The sequence below is a fragment of the Leuciscus leuciscus genome, assembly GCF_965113295.1.
Source record: "Leuciscus leuciscus genome assembly, chromosome: 1".
Classification (NCBI taxonomy): Eukaryota; Metazoa; Chordata; class Actinopteri; order Cypriniformes; family Leuciscidae; genus Leuciscus; species Leuciscus leuciscus.
The window spans coordinates 66,316,842-66,340,354 of NC_138725.1; the positions used below are offsets into that span (position 1 = coordinate 66,316,842).

At 37.4% G+C, this 23,513-nt stretch overlaps 1 protein-coding gene across 1 annotated transcript in view; it reads right to left on the reverse strand.

The window, feature by feature from the left end:
- LOC309481316 (uncharacterized protein) overlaps window positions 1-23,513 on the reverse strand; it is a 72,136-nt gene that overhangs the window by 43,084 nt on the left and 5,539 nt on the right. The gene's annotated exons all lie outside the window — the stretch shown is intronic.

A 23,513-nucleotide genomic window follows, 5' to 3' on the forward strand; every position in this document is an offset into this window, starting at 1 on the left:
AGTAAGCAGTTTCCCACTTGCAAGGTATTCAGAATTCCCATGCTCTAGCTGGAGTTCAGTCTCAAAGGAAAAATGAGGAATTGCAAAGTCCTTTGGCCACTGCTCTTTTCGTGAAAACAGAGATTCAGGGGATGACATTTGATGTGTCATTCGAAGCCATAGAAACTGTGTCATCCAAGTCAAATGATGTGGAATGAGACAATACAACCTCAGTGGTTTGATGAAGAATCACCTTGACTGTTCCCAAATCCTTAAGGTCATTGGTAGAATTCAGATCACTGAAGAAGAAATCACTGCCAAAATCTTGATCCATGTACTGAAGTCTGATGTTGCCCTGTATCCCAAATGTCGTCTTAATTGAGCAGTGAAGGTCTTCAAGTGACTCCGGTATGCCATTAGGAAGGCTGAGTTTTTCGATGTTGTCCTCCCCTAAAATCACCTTCAGTCTTGCAGGTTTTGATACAGCCATGGCAATCTGAAAGACAGAAGTTACTCAATTAGTATGTGCCAAATGGGAAGACATTAAATCTTTTTAGTATGTAAACATTCAGAATACTGACATAAAAAATTCAGAATGTTTATATTTTTGCACTTTTTCCAGCAGTTAAACCTTTAACAATTTAAATTCACTATACATGCCTTCAGTCACATTTACTGCAAGTGATAGACCACAACAAACTTTCATGCCAAACCCATATTGAATCTTCAGTTCACATACACATGTGGGGCTATCTAAATACCTTGAGTAATATGCAGATAAACCCCTGGTTTCACAGACAAGGTTTAAGCTAGTCCTAGACTAAAATGCATGTTTGAGTGGTTTTAACTGAAAGCATCTTATACTGACATATTAAAATTTGTCAGTGCCATACCATTTTTTTGTCTCAAGATGTACACCAGTTATGTTTTTTTTCCTAGTGTATGTTTATAAAATATACTTAAATATCCTAATTGAACTAAAGCCTAATCTAAGGCTTAGGCTAAGCCTTGTCTGTGAAACCGGGTCATAATGCTTTAAATCTATACAGAAATAATTGCAGTGGTTTACTTCAATAACCAACCAGATACTGACATCACAATTGTCTCTGATTTTGCATTAGCTCTTAACTCAAAATATCATCAAAATAGCAGGGTCTTTTTTCTCTGGACAAAATCATAGGCCTTACCCTTTACAAATGGACGTATCTTTTAACCCTCTGGGGACCAAGCTGTTTTTGGGGCCCTTGAGATGTTCTGACATGCTCTGACATTTGTGCTTTTTTCAGTTATTTATAAACATGTTAATGGCAAAGGTGTAAATTCACTCTATATAGCACAAACAGGCCTACCATAATATGCGAGCAACATGTATGTAGATGTTTGTATTTTTAAGAGAATAATGTTTATGCGTGGTTATTTAAAAAAATAAAAATGAAAGTTGCTGAAATAAGACCACAAAACTCATACAAAATATGTGCCCACAAGACTTTTGACTAATGGATGTTGTCCCTTTCAGTTCTAGCTTCAAAATTATGTGAAAATAGTCTTGCTTTATCGTTCACAAAAAAAAAATACATTGATTTAAATGGTGTAAAACAGGTTTTGCTTGGAAAGCCAATATGCGAGGGGGAGGAGTAGTTTACACCTTAGTCCCACCCACTCTGCATAATGACTCTGCATAATTAGCCATTCATTCAGGTGTGACACTGACTGAGCCACAATGCAAGGACAAAATATATATTTTGAAGAAGACTTATATTGACCATTTAAGATTTTGCTTACATCTATCTTGTAAATATGTTTTGCTATTTTATTAAAAAGGTTACAATTACAACAATAATTACAATTTCAGCAATATTTCTGCAAAAAAGTACTCTTTCTTTGTAAAAAAAAAAAAAAAAAGATTATAGGCCTACATTTTATCATATGTATTCATTAGTTTGAATATAGCCAACATTGGAACATCTTAGTCTATGACTTTATTTTTGACAAAATAGTATTTTATATATATGAGCAGAAAAGCTTATTTGATGTGACAGTATATTCTACAGTAAAAAATGTACCCAAATCTAGTCAACAAAATGTTGTCTTTCATACTTCGCCTGACTGTAACGCAGTAACTGTAACTGTAAAAGCAGTTTATTCTTTCACACACAGACGCGCGATTCATATTTAGGCTAAACACTCTTTACAAATATGTACCCTTCATTCATCTCACAGAAACGCGATTCATATTTAGGCTAAACAGTCTTTACAAATATGTACCCTTCATTCATCTCACAGAAACGCGATTCATATTATAGAAACGCGATTCATCTTTTTGTTTACATAAGCCTACAACGTTATTCCATAACGTTATTCCACATTAACACTTGAGAAAGGATAACTTAGCCTACCTCACTCCTCAGCGGGATCTGCTCCTCATATCAGCACGGAAAATTTTCTCCATAAGGTAGGCTATATTATGCCTCTTTGTTTACAGCTGATGTGGGGGCGTTTCACAGACTGAAATGGTTCTCAGAATTTGCGTTTGAATAGCACGCGCTCTCCGGGGCGTGGTCAAATTACTTTTGAATGGCTCGTAATGAGCTCGACTGGAGTCGCTCTCTTTTTATACAGATTACAGAAGCTGATAATATTTGTTTTTTATATAAATTACTTCATTTAAAAGCTGCGATCTCAAGCTTTATGCCCGTGGGTCTGTTTGCCTGTTTGACTGAATTTTCGCAGAGTTATAGATCATTTTCGAACGCGTTTCAAACGGGAGTTCACTGACAGAGAGAAGGCAGAAATCGCATCATGTTAAAGTTTCTTTATTTGTCAAAAAGCAAAACACTTTATTTTTATTGTGAATATACAGAAAAAAAATAGAAACTGAACAGGATCGATTGATGTATTACACGAAAATGAAAGATCAAAATTAACAGAGCATTTAGTGTTTATTTTCATTGCTAAAAAAAAAAAACGAGCAAAACGCGCGGGCGCGTTTTTGGTCCCCAGAGGGTAACAAGACGCATTCCTCCAACTCTGTAATCAGCCAGGGGATATATATCTTGCAGTTCCTGAGGCTCAATAAGGTCCACTTCCTTAACGGGTGATGTTTCGAGTTTATAAGCTCTGTAGTGTTCAATGTACCACCCACTGAGTCTCTTGACAATGAAGATCAATCTTTGTTCCATAGTAACCATTTGGATTATTTCACAAAAGTCTGGCAGTCCTCCAACAGATCCATGAATCAAGATCATCCCCATTTTGTAGTTCAAACCATTATGCGTCACATTGTTAGCTAGATGCACGGTGTCCACATTTAAAAACTTGTCCCTCAATCCATTGGAGATCCCTTTGTCAAGGACATCAATGTGAACTGCGGAATAGGGATGGCTCGATACCACAATTTTGGTTTCGGTACGATACCAGAACCTAATACCTCGGTATCGATACTAAATCGATACCACAGGTGACAAATAACCGGCCTCAAAATTTAAGTGAATTGAAACTAATTTATTAAAAAACACTGCTTGAAACTCTGCAGTACCGAATATGCAAACAAAAAGTATCAAAATGTAAAAAATTAAAAAAAAAAAAAAAAAAACAGTCAGGGAACATACAGTAGCCTAGGTTAAATTTTGATTTTGGAAAGAAAAGAAAAAACCTGAAATGATACAATTAAAATAGGTTAATATCTATAATAATAAATTAATATAGAATAATAATAGAATAATGAAATGACATGTTAACCATTAGCTGTCAACAGAGAATTATCAACATTTATAGCATTTATTCATCTTGGTTTGAGTACTGTTTGGGTTCATATTAGTTTAATGCATTGCATAAAGTAGGCTAATGTTAACATGCTAAACATGTATTAGTATATTTAAATAATAATTACTGATTGATCTAGATTAATACATGTTATAAAATACTGTTAGGTCAGGTTACCTAATGAATGTTGACAAATGTAGCTTAATTGTAAAGTGTTATTCTAACATTCATATTAGTAATATCCATATTACTACTATTACTCTTTCTCTCTCGGCTGATTCCTAGGGGTCGCCACACTAGCAATTTTACTAGCACTAATACTAAAATGAATATTACTAATCTCTTTATTCATTCAAATTCAATTAATATATGATTGTTTGAATGTGCAAAAATTATGAGACCTAAACTTCATTGGTTCTAGCGTGTCATGCAAGCACATTTGAGCTTTCGTGTTTACCGTATCATATTTAATTGATAAGCTCTTATGTATGTGCGCTGATCAGTGTTGTGAATAGAAGTCTAAATTAAATCAGTTGAATGATGCTCACCTGTCGATCTCTGAACTCTTTGAACAAGTCAGGATGAGCAAGTGACAAGTGCTTAGCCAGACTGTGTTGCCTCCCGTGGCTAATTTAAAGCAGCGTTTGTAGAGTGGTGCATTGAGGTCTGTTGCTTCACCTTTCTCATTACTTTTGTAAGCAAAGTAATGCTATATTTCACTCCTACTGCTCTCTTTATTTATTAATTTCGGGCGTGTAGAATCATAGACAGTATGTGTAGAATGAGCTTCATCTGTTTGATCCATCGTGTTCCTCCGTTGTCACGTTTGCCGGTTTTGCGTGACCCGCGTCAGTTTGGGTAGCGCACTGCCGCCTAGCGGTGAACTTCGAAACAGCAGCGCATCAAATACCGGATTGAGCAAAATTATGATATTGTACCGTTTGAAATATAATATATACCGGTATTTTTGCAGTACCGGTATACCGCGCATCCCTACTGCGGAAACATCTGACACTTCCAGTTGATGCCTGGGAAAAGTGCATGTATACAAGTGATGTGCCGTCTGATACTGATGTTTCTCAGAAAGCGAAAGGAGCACATTTTTAAAGTTCTTTATATTTCTTGCAACTCGCTTAAAAAAACTGTGTTTCGCTTCAAAACGCATAGTCCATAACGCAACAAGCGGTCCATATTGACGAATAAGGTGTGGATAATGCTCCAAGAAGTGGTGTTTAGGTTTGAGATTTAAGTCAGGGAAAACCTCTTGAAACCGAATTCTGTGCTCTGAAATCTTGAAACTGAGATAAGCAATGGACTCCTCTGTATGAATTGGACAAACAACTAGATCAACAATATCTTTCAAGTCCGTTAAAACATGCCAAGCTGGTTCTTCACAGGGGACTTTCTGACCAATCAACAATGGCACAAATCGGATTAAACTCCAGTTCTCATGGGCATTCCCTCCAACAGTTTTTTTTTTAGCCAAAATGAAGAGGGATTGGATGTTTATTTGTTTTGTCTGTCCCCTTAAAATCGAAAGATCTTATTGCTGCATTCAGTTCAAGTAAGGTGAAGTATTTTTTTTTTTATAAATACACTAAAGCCTGGAACACACCAAGCCGACGGTCGGCCGTCGGGCAGTTTCCGTGCGTCGGCCGACTAAATCTTCTCAGTGTGTTCCGCACCGTCGGCTGAAATTGGTCCTCGTCGGCTTTGTAACGGCCGATTCGACATGTTGAATCGGCGTCGGGCCGTCGGTGAAAGAGGGAACTCTGATTGGCTGTTCAGCTTAGTGACCGAGTCAGTGCACGAGAATAATAGCAAAATAGCGAGCAAAGTCAAAACGGTACAGATAGAAGGCTGTTCTAATGATATGTCATCTTATCTGAGTGTTCCTTGGCGAATATTTCAATATTAACACGAGAGGAGTGGAATAAAGACAGTGTTTAGCAGGATTGATATTCAAAACGGTAAGCACGCACTGCTTTGTTTACGGTTTGTGTAACTGCAGCCGGCAGCGCCGGTTTCCCTTTTTGAATGACGAATATAGACGAATATATCTGCAGAAATAGACAGCTGTCTCATTTACACGCAGGCGCAGAACGCGCATTCTAGCTGACAGTCGGCTGTAGTTCTCTCAGTGTGTTCAAGTGCAGCTTTTTACCCCGACGCGAGGCGACAACACAGTCGGCTTTCATCAGCGCTAGTTCGTCTGCGTCGGCTTGGTGTGTTCCAGGCTTAAGACAAAGCGACAACTCAAACGGTACAATTCCTTCAAAAAGATCATGTACAATGTCCGGTGGGAACCCAGATGTCACATCAAAATATGAAAGGTGTTTCGACAAAGTACATTGTTTCTTTACACCATAATAGTTTGCCAGTCCATTGTCCTGAAGTTGTCTTAGGTGTTCTTCATGAATTTATTTGGTCCTGATACAAAAACATCCACTGTTCACTTCTGTAGTCTGAATTTGAACTGTTTCCGCAGTGCAAAATCTACACACATGAGACCCTGTGAAATTTTCAACGAATCCAGCAATGCTGTGAGCCCCAAGGTTGTCAGCTACCACACACTGAACTCTCCCCTTTACTGTTCTGCCTAACTTTGACACAAATATACCACTCTGTTCTAAAATGACAAGATCATTAATCAAAGGCTTTAACACGTTTTCATAACCAAAGGACTTAACCAGTGGTTCCTTGCCACTGTTGCCTTTGGCTTGCTCAGTTGGGGATATTTTGGGGATATTTAATTTAATTTTATCAATCAATAAATTCCTCTTGAAACAAACTTTGTTGTATTATTTTATTTTAATACTGTGAAGCTGCTTTGATACAATCTGTATTGTGAAAAGCGCTATACAAATAAACTTGACTTGACTTGACTTGACTTAAGATCATCACTTTTGATTAAAGCAGCCAAGTAGATGGAAGACAAAGATGAGTGATACAATGGTGGCAAATTGCCCAGAACCCAATAAATGCCACAGATTTTATGCTTCCGTCGTGACGTACCCAGCGGATTACAAATTTCAAAATCATCAACATATAATATCAATGAAATACTTTTCTGCTGGCATAAAAAAATCATTCTCTTTGAAAAAGGCACCATCATAAAATGATTTGTAAACCTGCACAGAACCATTTTGTTCAGTTGGTTGATTCAGTTCATCTGTGTCATTCAAATTCCTAGCCTGATCCAATACAGTCTGGCATTCAAGAATTTGCTGCAAAGATTTTAGAATAGAAACATACTGGAAAGTTTTCTTCTCCTTGGGATCAAGTACAAATTCTACAGGTTCAACCACATTAAAGTGTCTCTTGAAGTAACTTTTTCTTCTCCACGCAGTAGAAAGCGGCCATTTGTGTCCTAATGCTTTTTTAATTGCATTAGACTCACACAATGCATTAGCTAATTTTTCAACGATTGATTGGTCAAACTCACAACTATGTTCCTGTAATATTTCAGTCAAAGTCTTCTGTGTGATAGGAAGTGATACAGAGCCAATCAAATAGCTTAACTCTTGTAGCAGTTCATCGATGGCTCTGTTAGAAACAAGATAGATGTTTTCTAATTTTAAAAGGACCAAAGCAAGTTTAAGTTCTATTTCTTTTTCCAAGTTCACAGGATCACTGTCAATCGCAGGGCCAACATGCTCATCATCTGAAATATCACATGAAATACTTCTGAATGACTCACTGCCAGAGTTTAAAATTTTGTTTTCAACAATCCCAGGCTTGAAATCACTTGCTCCAGAGTGTCTTCTATGTTTGTGACTTTTAAAATTGACATAAACATTAGTTTTGTAGGTACAGTCCTTGTACATACATGTTATGGACATGTTAAAGATGTGTTGAAAATAATCCTTTTCGGCTGAAAGTTGATGAAAACAAATATGACAGCTGAAAGTGGTTAGGGGATCTTTGGGTAACCTTTGGACAGGGTGGTTTCTGGATAAATGGCTTAATAAGGCATTCCAAGTCTTGAATCTGCATACACAGTTTAAATAAGTGCATGGATATGTGGATCCACGTCCATAATGCTTGTGGTTAAGTTTGTAATGCTTGAGCAGTTCAGATCTTCTTGTATAGACCCCCCCACAGTCTTTGCATTTCCACATTAAATGCAACACTGGAATGAAAAATTACTTAAAAGTAAATTATTTTGGCAAAAACTCAGCCCTGTCAGCCCTCACTACTGTAGTTCACTTGTGCATTCGCGTCATTTTGTGCAGATATAATTTGTATTATGTTTATTTTGAATATATCTGATTAATCTCATATAGGATGTGTTTCTTTTAGCTAAATAACGCGCTAGCAAAGTGCTCCAGTTTTTCATTCAGCGCGTGCAGTTGTTCCAGGAAGAGCACGTCCACAACAGTCACACATTCGGCGGCGTTGGTGACACGTTGTATTCATAGATGCCACCTACGTCACTACAAATAGAACGCCGCCATATTTGCGACCGACTCGCCCGGTATGGCCGCCCAAACTGCCCATTTGAATGAGAGAGAGAGACAGATATACCTGGAGAAAAATTCTATTTTAGGCTCCGATCCTTATTTGTTACCCCCAGTTTTCTTTAGTCCATTATTATCTGCCCCAGGCTTGCCCCAATTGGCCTTTCATGATATAGAAATACTTAAGTCATAGAGCTTCATGGCGCGCGTTCATGAGAGTCGAGGCGATGTCATGAATGAATCTATGAATCGGCAGCTGTTCGGCTGGCATGAATGAATCTATCTAATCCGTCCATCAGCACAGCCAGAGACATCAGCCGAATATCATAAAAGACTGCCATATCTGTCCGAAAGAACAGATGTTCAATTACAGAGAGAAGGTTTAATACACACAAATATCGAAATGAAAGAATCTTTCGAGTCGAATCTTTTTGAATGATTCGGCTACGATTAAAAGCTATCAAGAGGTAAAGCTCATCAGTGATTATAATATAACGACTTAAATTGCAGTTTGTTCGTCACATAAAGCCATCATATGAATAAATAACGATATTAATATAACGGACGAGTCGTATTAGATCACTTTTATGATACTTTTGTGATGTTTTTTTGTCTTTTATTATTATTATTTGCGTGACAGCCCCCAGTAGGCTAATGTTACTCATTCACTTTCATTACATCGACAAGAAGAGTCTCCATTAGGCTACATATTCAAAAATGTCCCTTTGTCTTCCACGGAAAGTAAACTTAAGGATTTGCACATGAAGGTGAGTAAATGACGGCAGAATGATCATTTTTGGAAGAACTAGTCCTTTAATATTCATTTCAAGGCTGAGATTATGCATCGTCTGCAGAGCTAACGTTAACGTTACTTACACAAAATAACATCTAAAGCGCATGTGACGAAGACAATATCTTTATGAACTTCAGAAAAAATATTTATTAGATTTAGGTAGGTATTAACTAACAGACAGACAGGCAGTTATATTCAAAACAACCCCAAATCTTACTAACTTACCATGATAATAGGGCTGTACTGTCCCAGTCGATTAGTCGATTAATTAGTCGATACGTTCTGGTTCGACCAAAATTCTGATTGGTCGATTTTTGGCCGCGTTCATTTCATCAGTTTTGCCGCGTTTGTTTCATCAGTTTTGCCGCGTTTGTTTCATCAGTTTTGCCGCGCTGAGGCGCGCTCATTTCATCAGGTGGAAAGCACTAACTGCTAATGGGGGTGTTTTCAGAGTACCCTTGTTTCACTGTAACAGTCTGTCTTCAGAACACCCCCCTTGTTTTCACCTTTTTTGGATTGGCCCAACCCAAGAGAGAGAGCGATAACTATAGAAGGTTTGATGCTGAATAATATTTATTTAATTGTGAGAGCGTTTAATAGTCAGTCCTCTTCTAACATGTCAACAACAAAGAAATCGACAGTGTGGCAGCATTTTGTTCAAATTGATAACAGGAAAAAGGTCGAATGCAAAGTTTGCAAGCAACAGTTTTCCACAGCTCGACGACAACATGATATATCATCTAAAAGTGGTAAGCTCACTTGTCTGCGTTAGCTTGCCCTGTCTGTTTTGAGTAGGCTATATGAACATATCAGAATTAGCATATTTCAATGTTTTAGTGTGATAACCTAACTTTTTTATTTTTTATTTGGAGCCTAATGCGCAATTGCGCTGTGCTGTTGGTTGTGTTAGTTTTGAGCCTAGGATGCTTTATTTTTCAGTTATGCACTTTATTTCGTTTCTGCTCTTGATCTGGTTTGTTTAATAAATATTATTTTTTTATTAAAGTGGACGTGCCTTTTGTATTTAAAGCTTTAAGTTAATAGTCTATTCGTGTCTCAGCTGCGAAGCTGAGCTCATGCTCAGCCTCGCTCGGTGCGAGGACATGCACGGTGAAATGATAGTGTCTGACAGTTATAAATTATTATTATAACATATTACAAAAATAATTGACTAAATTATGTTGCATATTCCTCAACAGTTCTTGTGATGATATCACTAGTTGACAACATAGTACTATTTTCGGAAATCATAAGCTATGATATTGTGCAGGTGCACGTGATGCAACGCTGTCAGAGCCGACAGACTCGAGTGACTCATTTCAGTGCAAAATAATTAGGTCAAAAACGATTTAATATACTGTAAATAGCCTATTAGTTTTTTGTGTTTATTTATAATTCATTTAGGCGGACAACAAGGCTACCAAGTACTGCGCACAGTGCGCATCTAATTAATTTAAAGTTTTTTTTTTTCTACCGTCATTTTTAGTCGATTTTTAGTCGAAAATTTCAGGACTTCAGTCGACCAAGATTTTCTTTGGTTGAGTACAGCCCTACATGATAAAGTGCATTTAAACAGATCCAACAATAAAATGAAGACAAAACATTATCTGTCGATATCTGTCTGTATAATGTTGGCCACTGAGAATATAATGTAAATATAATTAACCACAAACCAACATGAGACTTCAAGTCTTTTAAATAAATGATTCTCTCTTCTCTCTTCTTTTGGTATAGAATAAAATACCAGTTCAGGGTTCCTCTTTTGGCTGTTGTTGCAGCCAACTGCACAACATATTGCAGGCATTACTGAGACCGGCGGTCGCAAAGATGGCGGCGTAAAGCTACAGTGACGTCATGTGAATCGAATGAATTAGTCGTTATATTTGATTATTACATGGCTTGTTTGAATTCTAATGTAGAATGTGGTCTGTTATTTCCAGACCGCTGCTAAGTATAACACAGCGTTGCCATGGACGCAGGATTTAAACCGTAGAGACGGAACAGACTATTTTCTTTAGCGGAAGCAATATAAATAGTTTTTAAATCAATAAACTCCTTCTTAAATTAATATTTTGTGTCAAATTATTGATTTATTTGGTAGGTAGCCATGTAATAAGCGGGATAATGTATAGCGAGGCGGTTGTTATAGCGAATACAACCCCTTCAGGCTGATTCAAGACGGGCTCCTAATCAGCCTGTCGGGGTTGTATTAGCTACAACAACCACCTCGCTACACATTATCCCTTAATAAATAATTAATTTAATTAAATGATCAATCACATCGAAACATTTTACAATCCTACTAGCTTTTTATTTAGATTAAAAACCACTCTCATTCATTTGGTGAGGAACAGCGTTTTGAGCAGGATTTGCAGACCCTGTCAAGGCTACGATTAATTGATTGTTAATTTAAAACGACGATCGATCATGGGAATTTGTGAAAATTGACATCCCTATACAAAACACAACAAATTTACTTAAATTCACAATAAAACCTAAGCCACCTAACCCAACCACAAAAGGCCTAATTTAACACTATATAACAGTTACTGTAAGAATGACAGCAAAGTAGTCTGTATTCTTTTTTATAATTATCTGTAATAAATAATTTTATATTATAATATATAAACATTCCTGGCAACACCATAACGCTCTCGGTGCAGTATTTTCTTGCAGTATTTTAAGGTGCTTTATTATTGGAAAGCTAAACTGGAAAAGAAGAAATTTGGGATAAGTAGGCTCAGAAGATGCCACTTAATTAATGGCTATATAATATTGAAATAATTAATATTGAAATAATTTTAAATATTTTATAACACAAACTCCTTTCAATGCAAGTCACGCTAACATTGCCTAGCATTTGTCTTTGAAATGCCTCTGGGCAGCTATTTTGACTCATGCAAACATGAAAAAAAAAAATAATCTGCAAGAAAAACTGACACAAACACGGTTTAAATTTGGTCTTTCATATTAAATCAGCCAGTACTTGTGCACCTTTTACATGCACAACACTGTACATGTCACGTCATATACCGTTATCATTTTGAGCTTCAAAATTGGTTTACACTGTATGGACTAACAAAAGAGATATTTTTCTGAAAATCAAAAAAGGCACATGCATTCGGAATGTCATAAGGGTGAGTTAATGCAAATTTTAGTTGGAAAATTCTTAATAAGGATAAAATGCAAGTCAATAACATTAGATGGAATTTACTCAAACATCCAACATTAGTAATTAGTATTATCTATTATAGAATAAATTACTTAAATTAATAGAAATTACCATGTAACGTTATAGCAAAGTGTCCTCAGTCGTCAAATATAAAAAAAAAGCTTTCGGTTCTAAGGGGAGAAAAATTTTGTAAGTTAGTATTTAAGTGGTAGAAAATGGTTTGCTACAGGTCAAGTAATTAATTAGTTGTGAAAATACTATTTCTACAAAAAAGAAAGCATAATTTTCTACTAAAGAAAACCCTGACATTATTTCCTGGATGAAGCTAGCACCACGAGCTATAGGTAAATGAAGCTAGCCTTAAGCACAATGGGTGCGTCTCAGGCCCTGTTTACACGAGAACGCTCGCGGGTGAAAACGTAAAAATATTTGATCAGATGTGCCTTTCGTTTTTGGGGCTTAAAAACGCAAAAAAGTGAAACCACCCTCCAGAGTGGAAATCTTAAAAACGCTCCACCGTCGCGTTCCCGTCTAATGGGCCTTTCGCTGCGCATACCGCGTCCTGTGTGAAAGGCCCATAAAGGGTAAAAACGCAAAAGTCTGCTAGACAGTGAAGGCACCGATCTGCTCACGGTGGCTCTCGTCGCGAACGTTTATTTCACACACTTTTTCGTCACCATATGCACGCAGATTCCCCCCGATGGGCTGACTCCCTGATCAGTGCCCTTGATTGCTTAACTAGGGAGCTGATTGAGACGCACCCAATGACTTTCATATTTTCTGGGCGAAAAAAAATGTAGGCCTATTCGATGAAAAAATCAGAGCTAACGTTTTCAAAGACAAATAAAAGAACAGACAAACATTACTTTAAAAGCATACTCAATATTTTACTGCAGGAAATCAAATTCGAGCATTTTATCCCGCTCCCCGAGCACTTCCCGCCCAAAGTAACTTATTCCAATATCTCGCGCGGCACAGACAACCGTAAGGAGGCATCAATTAAAAAAAAAAATATTATACACACACTCCCAAGATCCAAACTGAACACATTTTTATCAAACAAACGAGTAAATGCAACATATTGTATACATAGACGATAGAGCATGTTCAGTAACGCTAAACGTACGTTCAAAAATTCGGTTAATTACGATTTCGTTAGTATTCATGTTCACAAACAACATTAATTAACTCATAAACAACTAAAACACACGTCCAAAAGTTGCATTTTCGAGTATATTAATTAAAATAAACTTCCAACCTACCTTTTTCATCCGAGTCCGGAGAAAAGAAAATGGCGGTTGTCAGTTAAGCAACAGAAGTTGAAATCAGGTTCGTGCGTCATGACGTCAGAAAAAAACGTCTGACGCGGAGATCCTTTTAAAGGGAAATTATACTTTGGGTGAAAGGACACAGAGATCGCGAAGGGCGAAATGGCGATGGTGTGAGTCATGCGGGTAGAAGGATCCCAATAATTAACTCCAAAACTTACAGAAAATCCTCACACTCTTCAATTATTTTTCAGTATTCATAAGAAAATCTTATGTGGTTTTAGTCTTGACCAACTTGGACTATTTTTTTTGTTTTTTTTTGGTCAATATTTATTTTCGTCGATCTCATGCTTTTAACATTGCATTCTATGCTAACACACCAGGACTTGCTTTGTTAAGATCTGTGTAAGTTTATAACGTTAGAACTGCTGTAGCCTACGCCTTCTAAGTGAAGTGATGCCAAAAACCAATAGCGCCAGACAACAGCCATGACAACAGCCATGCAACCAACTCCCGACGTTGGTGCAAATCAGTGATGCGCGGGTTGATCCGAAATGAGCGGGTGCCTGCGGTCACCCGCGGTTACCCGCGGTTACGAGTCATCCAAAAATATTTTTAATGATATTCGGGTCGCGGTCGGTCGGGTCGTTTGAAATAAAGATGCCAATTAAACCTTTGTAATTTATATAGTACTAGAGAGCATATGAGCGGAGTGGAGCGGTGAGAATCTCCGCTCATCGCTCACGGAACTGTCCACCCCTCCGCTCCCCCGCTCAAACATCAGGCCGCTCCGCTCATTATCGCTCAGCGCTCAACGCAGTTTGCTCCGCGCTCCACCAAAATCGCCCCCCGCTCGCTCCAAAAAAGGAAAAAAAATCTACATGTATATCACTGTTAGCTTAGACCACAGCCTTACCTCCTAAAGAACTAATGAGCAACAACAACATTTTTCAAATAGAAATGTTTTATTTCAAATTAGGCCTAGGCTATAAGGAATATAGCCTACACAAAGTCCTGTAAAATTTAACGAATAAATGGGCCTAATAATATAAATAACAATTATATAAACAAAAATATAGCCTACATACATTTCTTTTAAATAAATTTACTATTAGGCCAGAATTTTGATAAGTTAACTTTTGCGCAACGCGCACGATTAAAATTTAAATGGGCTTATATCCATTGTACACATAAACTGCTGTAAAATAAAACGAATAAATGGGCCTAATAATATAAATAAAATTTATATAAACAAAAATATAAAAAAATATACATAAACGTTTTAAAAGTTGGCTAAATGAACTATTAGGCCAACATTCTTATAACTGAACTTTTGCGCAGCGCGCAGGATTAAAATTGAAATGGGCTTGTATCAATTGTTTGAATATTACGCTATATTTAATTTACACTTTGTTACAAGTTATACCGTAGGCCATTCAATTTGCTAACCTTTTGCTTTCTTCCCAGCGTGTTCAGATAGCACACTGCATGTTTTCGAGAGATGTGTCTTTTTAGATTCCAAAATGAATCTTTACTGACTGAAACGATGTCTCCACATTCGTTTTCTTCTACCACATTATAGTTAGTTTTATATTATAGTGTAGCCTACCTGTATGACTTCTTATTTTCCTTTTTGAAGTAGCCTACTTTTTGAACTCCATTATTGAGCCGAGTTTTGACTGAAAATAGAATCCATCTTGCAGTCATCAACTGAGTCAGGCTGAGCATGCTTCAGAATCGTGGTGTGCGCGGAGCGAAATTGGAGCGGGAAATAGGGCGACGCTCCATCCTTTTAAAAATGCCGCTCTGCGCTCTGTCCAAGATCCGCCCGCTCGCTCCCGCTCCACTCCGCTCACATGCAATTTTCTATGAAATACATAGGCCTGCTACACTTTATTGGCTGAATAACTGGCGCGAAGGCACGAGCTCAGTCTGCAGGTAGAGATGGAGGCGGCAAGAGAAAAGGTGAAGACTGGGGAGTGGAAGCTCCGCAAATACAAAAAACAGAAAGAGCAAAATGTGGGAGACATTTGCCGAAATAATGAAAGATGATGACCAAAGTGCTGGCTTTGTCATGTGTACTTCTTGCTATGCATTTACTACTTTTAAAAAATGCGGGTCAGGAAGCGGGTCGGGTACAATATTTTCTTCTTTTTTTTTTTGCGGTCCGAGTTGCGGGCGCGTCGGTCGGGTGCAGGTTGTTTATACATTGACCCGCGCATCACTGGTGCAAATGTTATTGTGGATATGGATGAGCTGGAAGCGGCTGATTATCTGCTCCCAGATACGCCATCAAAAGAACCAGCTCCCAAAAAAGGCAGGTGCAACGACAATTCTGATGAGCTAAATTCAGCCATGGCGCTTGCCATCATCTCTTCTCTCAAGACTGTAATTAACGACAGAGCCGACATTCTCGACAAAGGTATTGAAGGTCTGAAAACTTCTGTTGAATTTCTACGGAAGAAATGAAAGACATTAAATGTAAGGCTGAACGCACTGATAAACGAGTCGATGCTGCCGAGATTAGGATGAACGATCTAGAAAGCAAAGTTACGGAGCTGGCACGTTACAAAAGACGCTGGAACCTGCGTTTATATGGCCTTCCAGAACTACAGGGAGAAAATGTCCGACAGCGTGTTTTGGATGTGTGCACATCCGTGATTCCTGCTTATGCAGACAAAGTCAGTGATCTCACCGACTCGGTTCACAGGCTTGGGAAAATAAAGAACAGCAATACAGCCGGCGCTACTCCGAAACCACGAGGTGTCATCGTCCAATTTACAATGCGTCACTTTCGCGATGCTCTTTGGAAAGCTGCAAAGAACTCCGCCTTCTTGGCAGACAACCATCTACGCTTCGCCGAGGACCTCTCACCTGATGACCGTGAACGTCGCCAACAGCTATGGCCACTCGTTGAGAAAGCTCGTCAAGAGGGTCACCGTGCATACTTTGTTGGTCCGAAGGCTTTTGTGGATGGTAAAGAGCTGACGCCTCCTAGTAAGATCTCAGGCAATGACTGACTGCAATTAGTTCACACGCATCTAACCTTAAAGTTTTTGCTTAATGTTCCTGATGCCTTACTACTTTTGCTCGAACGTCACGTCACACACTTTCCTTATCTACTTAAGGTTAACAGCAATGTGTTAGGTAGCCTAGGCTATGTAAGGATTTGTTCTCAGTTAATTTTATTCATAGGCCACGTTAAGTGGTTTGGCTATCTCAACTTTTACAGCTATTTTACAGCTAACAATGTTTTCTTTCCATTACTGTCCTAGTTGGTTACATTAATATTTTGAGGATAGACATTTTTTACAATGGGTTTACTCCTTCTTTCTAATTGAATTATTGCTTGCTATTCAATGTTCCCTAGCATCTCGTTATGTTCCTTTAATACAAGAGGGGGGTTACGTAATGATCTTAAACGGAAGGCTATTTTTCTGTATGCCAAAGGGCTAAATTCTGATTTTTGTTTCTTTCAAGAATCGCATGCTAGCCCAGATGATACTAAATTTTGGAAATCTCAGTGGGGAGATGAAGTTTTCTTTTCCTTTGGGTCAACCCATTCTGCAGGGGTTATCATTCTGAAACACAAATTCCAAGGTAAAATTATTGAAGTGATACCTGACCAAGACGGTCATTTTCTGTTTCTTGTCGTGTCTTTAGGTGACATTCTCTTCCTACTGATAAATGTATATGGCTTTAACTCCCCTAAAAATAATCTTTTCCTGTTTAATCTATTAGAGGTTCAAATAAAATCCCTTTGTTGTAAATATCCCAATATACATGTAATTTTAGGTGGTGACTTGAACGAAACATTATGTGACACACTTGATCGTTATCCCCCGAAATCTTCGCATAAAGTTTCTCATCTGTCTGATTTTGTTTCTCGCCTTGGGCTACTGGATATTTGGAGAGATAAGAATCCTGCATCCTCTCAATTCACTTGGTCCAATAATTCAGGGTCTCTCAAATCTAGAATAGACTATTGGTTAATCTCATACTCAGTATCACAATATGTATCTAGAACTGATATTTTACCATCTCCCTTTTCTGATCATAACTGCATCCTGCTTAGCTTAAACGAACCTAGTCATATCCCGCGCTATTTAAATTCATACTGGAAGCTTAACGCCTCTCTGCTTGAAGATAAGATTTTAGTTGATGCTATTAACAACAAAATTAATATTTACTTTAAGAAAGCTCAAATGGAAGGTAAATTCAGCACTAACTGGGAACTTCTCAAATTTGAAATTCAAACAACCTTTAGAAAGGCTGGTGCTAAAAAGTCCAATTTGAGTAAATCATTTGAAGCTGACTTAATCAAGGAAATTATAAATTTATCTAATATTCCTTATGATAACTTAACTAATAATCAAAAAGCTATTATGACGGATCTTCAACATAAGCTAGATAACTTGTATTATGCAAAAAGCAAAAGGTGCCTTTGTTCTCTCTAGAAGAAGATGGCTTGAGGAAGGGGAAAAGAATACTGCCTATTTTTTTAAGTTAGAAAAGCATCGTTCGCAATACAATTCTATTAACAAACTATCTTCAAATGGTGTTATATTAACAAGCCACAAGGACATCTCCCATGTCTGCAGGGAGTTTTATGAAGGCTTATATCAATCAAAATTTTCTCAGTTGAATCTGGATAACTTCTTTAACTCACTGAACTTAAGTAGTGTTACTACTATTTCGGAAGACGATAAATCATTGTGTGAATCTCCTATCCAGCCAAAAGATATCGCGGAGGCTATTGACCGGTTAAAACTTAATAAATCCCCTGGCAATGATGGTTTAACTGCTGAGTTTTTTAAGAAATTTGCTAAAGCCATCATCCCTTTCCTTCATAATGTCTACGCAGAATGTCTTCACAATGGTGCTCTCCCCCCATCCATGACACAAAGTGTTATTTCACTACTCCCAAAACCCCAAAAAGATCGTTTATATATAGAGAACTGGCGGCCTATAAGTCTCCTGAATATTGATTATAAAATCCTGGCCTCTGTACTGGATAAAAGACTAAAGTGCGTCCTGGATTGTATTATAGATGAATATCAGTCGGGCTTCATTCCAGGAAGACTAATTTCTAACAACATTAGACTTGTTCTCGATTTAATAGATTATTCACATTTATTGGCAGATGACAGTTTCTTACTCTTTCTTGATTTTTACAAAGCCTTCGACACCATTGAACATCCATTTCTTTTCAGGGCCTTAAGTGTCTTTGGATTTGGGCAGAATTTTATTAATTCCATTCAAACTATTTATAAACACATTAGATTTGATTATTTTGTCAATCAAATTACAACAACATGGTACAACAAAGAGATTCAACATACAGAGAGGTATCCGCCAAGGCTGTCCCATCTCACCCTTTCTTTTCCTTCTTCCGATGCAACTTCTAGCCACTCACCTTAATTCCTGCAATATTGAAGGAATTTCTATTGCTGAACACTCCTTATTAATTAGTCAACTTGCAGATGACTCTACCTTATTTTTAAAAAATAAGGATCAAATTCCCATAGCTCTGAACAGCATTAAATCCTTTTCTGAAGCTTCAGGCCTTAAGCTTAATATAAATAAATGTGAACTTTTTTCCTTAGGTTCTTCAACTCATGACACGTTATACAATATTCCTGTAAAAGCAGAGCTAAAGTATCTGGGCATAACGGTATGCAGAGATCAAAAAAGGAGAACGTCAGTAAATTTTGACCCCCTGATAATCAATATTCAAAGAAAATTAAATTCTTGGTTACAGAGGGACCTTTCAATTTCTGGTAGGATTTTGCTGTCTAAAACGGAAGCTTTATCCCGCGTTATATATCCTGCTATGGTCTTAGATGTCCCTCTGGAGGTGTGCAGGAGATTAGACAAATTAATTGTCAACTTTGTTTGGAAATCTAGGTCTCACTTAATTAAAAAAAGTGTAATGTTAGCTGATCAGACATCTGGGGGTTTCAATCTTATTGATTTCTCTCTACTTAGTAACTCTTTTAAAATCAGGTGGATTAAATCATTCCTTAAGAACCCCACTTCTATCTGGAACTGTATCCCTAACTTCCTGTTAAAGCCTGTGGGAGGGCTTGAATTCCTTATACATTGCAATTATAATATTTCCAAGCTCCCTTTGAAGTTAGCAAACTTTCACAAACAGATGTTATCCTGTTGGTCTCTTATGTACAATCACAATTTTTCACCTCACACTTATTTTATTTGGAACAATAAGGATATTACATATAAGAATAAAACACTATTCTATCGTTCTTGGTTTGATAAAAATATCCTTTTAGTGTCACAGCTTCTTGATGAAAATTGTAATTTCTTGTCTTATAGAGACTTTATGGATGCATTTTCTTTTCCGATCCCACCGAAAGAATATGCAGTCATTTTTGATGCTATTCCCTCTGGTGTTAGAATGCTACTTCAATCCAGTCCTAAAGGCCCTTCTTGTTCTCCTCCCTCTTTAGACTCCTCTAACCTCTATATAGATAATTGTCTCTTTATAAGTAGTGAATTCACCAACAAGAAAATCAGATCAATTCTTCTCAAACCTTGTGCTACTGTTCCCCCTTGCATCAGTTTTTGGAATAATAAGTTCGAAAATATCGATTGGAAGAGATTTTGGTCTCTAAAAAAAGAGTTCTTGATTACCAACAAAGTTGTTGAGGTTTCCCTCAAGATTATTCATAAATGTTACCCTTGTAACTATCGTCTGTCTAAATTTCATAATAATATTAAAGAGGAATGCTCTTTTTGTCTGTGTTACCCAGAAACTATTGATCATATTTTTTGGGAGTGTTTATATTCAAGGATCTTCTGGCTTGATTTTTCGAACTATGTGAATAAAAATATTTCCAAAGATTTTACTTTAACTTTAAAAAAAGTTTATTTTGGGGTCCCCAAAGTCCAAAGTGATATTTCTAATAGAGAATTTGTTATCAATCTGCTTCTTTTCCTAGCAAAGTTTTTTATCCACAAATGTAAGTTTATCGATAGAAAACCTCTTTTTTGTATCTTTCTAAAGGACTTTAACCAATACTTGCTCTCTCTTGAACACTCTTCAAGCCCTTTGGCTATAAATACACGTCTACAATGTGCCATGTATAAGCTATTGAATTCCCCGTAACCTCTTGTATGTTTTGTCATTTGTCATTTTATACTTGATATGTATTTTCTTTTTGCAAGTACTTGTACTTATTCTGTTATCACTTTTTACAGCTTCTGCTTGTTTATGTACTCGTACTGAAATTTATAATAATAAAAAAACACAAAAAAAAAACACAGAGATCGCTGTAATATGCAGATACAGACGTTTTGAAAACAATAAACATAATTGCAATGAAAAAAAAATATATATATATATACTTTGGGTGAAAGTGAGATATTTGAGTGTCTGTGAATTTCTATGCCCTCAAGTTGAATGAGTGTACAATAATCAATTACGATTAGGAAAGCAGAAATACTAAGTAAATAGACTCAAATAGTTCTAGTAATCCAACTTAGACACATGTTCACTTTTTACAGTGTATACTTATTGCATCTAATTCTGACATATTTATAAGTGGCAGTTTATTACATTCATCAGTTGGTAAAACAAACATTTGCAGGCCATAATTAAATAATTAAACATAATGTTAAATAAAACTTTTTTTTTTTTTAAGTCGCTCTTTGAAGGGTAGCATAACTCCCGCCGACAATCTTGAATTCATGTCTACTGTAGCCTACCAGCTAAAACCACAGATTTGAAGTCTTGGCGATTTTTTATTTTTTTTTATCCTAATCATATATAAATATAACATAATGTATGTTTCGGCTGTATAATGTATGTTTCTTAATATAGAATAGTAAAGACACATTTTTATAACATTATTCCTGGTCGGGAAACCAGAAGAACTACAAGTATGGTGACTGATTTGTACACTTTGTAAGAAGTTCAATGGCGCGTCTCTCGTGGGAATTGTAGTTTATACAGTTTTTTTCCCAATTGCTTACACACAAAATCTTTTTTATGTCACACGATTTTTTGAAACCTCTCACTCAAAGTGCAAAACTTCACACCACATCTCCAAAAACAATAAACTATTTCTCAGCCTTTGACTCAGTTTTCAATTGCATAAAACACTTTTTTTCAAAACACTAGGCTACACACAATTTTGTGTGTGCAGTTTTGGGAAAGTTTTGAAAAAAGGTGACATAGTTTTGAAAATGTGTGCAAGCAGTTGGAAAAAAAATGTAAATAGTGTACATTGGAGACGGCCCTGATGGTTGTTCTACAACTACAATAACAGTCAAATATACTCAATGACCTGATAGCCTCGCGATTTTTTTCATCTTGATCATTTAAATATAGTATAATGTATGTTTCAACTGTAGGAGATTGTTGATATATACACTCACCTAAAGGATTATTAGGAACACCATACTAATACTGTGTTTGACCCCCCTTTCGCCTTCAGAACTGCCTTAATTCTACGTGGCATTGATTCAGCAAGGTGCTGAAAGCATTCTTTAGAAATGTTGGCCCATATTGATAGGATAGCATCTTGCAGTTGATGGAGATTTGTGGGATGCACATCCAGGGCACGAAGCTCCCGTTTCACCACATCCCAAAGATGCTCTATTGGGTTGAGATCTGGTGACTGTGGGGGCCATTTTAGTACAGTGAACTCATTGTCATGTTCAAGAAACCAATTTGAAATGATTCGAGCTTTGTGACATGGTGCATTATCCTGCTGGAAGTAGCCATCAGAGGATGGGTACATGGTGGTCATAAAGGGATGGACATGGTCAGAAACAATGCTCAGGTAGGCCGTGGCATTTAAACGATGCCCAATTGCCACTAAGGGGCCTAAAGTGTGCCAAGAAAAAATCCCCCACACCATTACACCACCACCACCAGCCTGCACAGTGGTAACAAGGCATGATGGATCCATGTTCTCATTCTGTTTACGCCAAATTCTGACTCTACCATCTGAATGTCTCACCATTCTTTGTAAACCCTAGTAATGGTTTAGCGTGAAAATCCCAGTAATTGAGCAGATTGTGAAATACTCAGACCGGCCCGTCTGGCACCAACAACCATGCCACGCTCAAAATTGCTTAAATCACCTTTCTTTCCCATATTCTGACATTCAGTTTGGAGTTCAGGAGATTGTCTTGACCAGGACCACACCCCTAAATGCATTGAAGCAACTGCCATGTGATTGGTTGATTAGATAATTGCATTAATGAGAAATTGAACAGGTGTTCCTAATAATCCTTTAGGTGAGTGTATAGTAAAGCTACAATTTTATAACCCTAAAACTGACCCTACTCTGGAAACTGGAAGAACTTCAAGTATGGACGCTGATTTGAACGCTTAGTAACAAGTTCAATGGCACGTCTCTACAGGGGGGAGCGTGCCTATGTTCCCACAGCCCTATGTTCCCAGAGCCCTAAGTGCCCACAGCTCTTTGTTCCCACAGAGGGTTAGGGTTACCCTAACCCTAAACCTAACCCTAACTAGCTAGCAGTGTAGAATAGCTGTAGTGTAGACTAGCTGTAGTAGTATAGACTAGCTGTTGAAATTATAGGGAAATGTATGAACACAATACTCAGTTTTGAAAATGTCCTAATGTGGGATCATAGAGTTCCTGACAGATTTCTCCTGACCTTTTGGTGACTTGGCGCTTCTTGCTTACAGTAACTGTTTGGGGGACAGGGGAGGGTTAAATGTGGTAAGAAAATTACTTGACTTAGAGTTTCATTTTTTGCGAAAAATCTTTGAAATTTTACAAATATTGAGAGAACATAGGACTGTAGGAACATATGGTTGTGGGAACATAGAACCTAATTTTCAAAATTTTCAGTAAAAAAAAATTCTCCGAAATGTGGGAACATAGGGCCGTGGTAACATAGGGCCGTGGTAACATAGAGCTGTGGGAACAGAGGGATGACCCCAACTAGGGAGCTGGCACAAATCTCATCTGAGACTGCTTGTCTCTTAGCCCTTTCCCTTTCTCCTCCCTCTCTCATCTTATCCGTTTCATCGATCTGTTGAAGGTTCTGATTGCTGTGTGATCAGTTTTGACTCTTTG